Below are 1,255 nucleotides of genomic sequence, written 5' to 3'. Positions count from 1 at the left end.
AGGCAATCCCAGGTACCTTACAGATCTCTGAGTTTACTTAAGAAAAACTAAAGAAATAGCTTTTTAGCCTTGATTTTAACACTGAACCTGTGTCTGAGTCTCGAACACGAACTGGAAGGCTGTTCCATAACTGTGAGGTTTGTAAAAAGCTCTATCCCCTGCTCTAACATTCATTATTTCAGGCACAAAAATAGCCTGCACCTTTCAATTGAAGCAGGTTTGGCAGATTCTGGTTCTAGTGAAATCTCTACATGCTGCACTATGGACTAACTGGAGACCTGAGAACAAGGCATTGCAATAATCCAACCTAGAGGTATGAGAAGACTTTATTTTTTTTGGCAACATTTTTATCTTGCCAATATTTCTGAGATGAAAAAGGCTATCCTTGTAAAATTATTTACATGAGCTTCAAATTAGAGACTGGGGTCAAAAATCACACCATTTACAGCTTCCAGTATCACAGCTGTACCCGGTATCATATCTAAAACCCCTTTGTCCTGAAAAACTATTTTCAGAGTATTTCACAGGCCTAGGGTCCCAGGTTTGATCCTGAGTTTGAGTTTCCCTCTGTGTGAAATTTCGATTATTCTGCCCATGTGCTTGTGTTTTCTCTTGGTTCTTCTGTTTCTTCCATTAAGGAGTATACAAGGTGGGATTGACGGAATATCTGTCTCTTTCTCTATTGTGTTTGTCTTTGACTATATGGTAAAGTTTTACGCTCATTCATGTTTATTTCAGACTCTGAATATGTGATTATTTCTCATTTCATGCTTCTTGGAAAGGTGGGATTCAGAACACACCAAAATTAGAGATGATGATATTCTCTGGCTTAGCCTACTTCTCTGTTATCCCCTCCTCCATTCTCTCCTACTTAAGCACAACCTTCCCAGTCTGGATATTGAACTGGTGTAAGCTTTGATGGGAAATTGACGCTGAAAAAAACTGAACAGAAAATAAACAAATGTTTTTTGCAAATAATCATTGTGAATGTGAAGATGAGCATATTCTCCTGTCTAAATCTTTGCTGTATTTCTAACAACATGAATGAATGAATCGGTTTTAAAAACATTTTACAGGATCATCTGTCAACTTATGTAATATCCTAGGGCAGAGGCTTCCAAAGTATTAGTCACAAACCCACATGGAGCCACTTAATTTACAAATGGGAATTCACGAGAAAGTGGCACTCCATCTCCACTTTTGTTTTATTAATTTATTTCACAAATGAATATTACAGTTATCAAATGCTAATATT

The sequence above is a fragment of the Hemibagrus wyckioides genome, linkage group LG21 (genome assembly GCF_019097595.1).
Source record: "Hemibagrus wyckioides isolate EC202008001 linkage group LG21, SWU_Hwy_1.0, whole genome shotgun sequence".
Classification (NCBI taxonomy): domain Eukaryota; kingdom Metazoa; phylum Chordata; class Actinopteri; order Siluriformes; family Bagridae; genus Hemibagrus; species Hemibagrus wyckioides.
The sequence above is the reverse complement of the archived record's forward strand: the minus strand, read 5'-3'. Positions refer to the sequence as shown.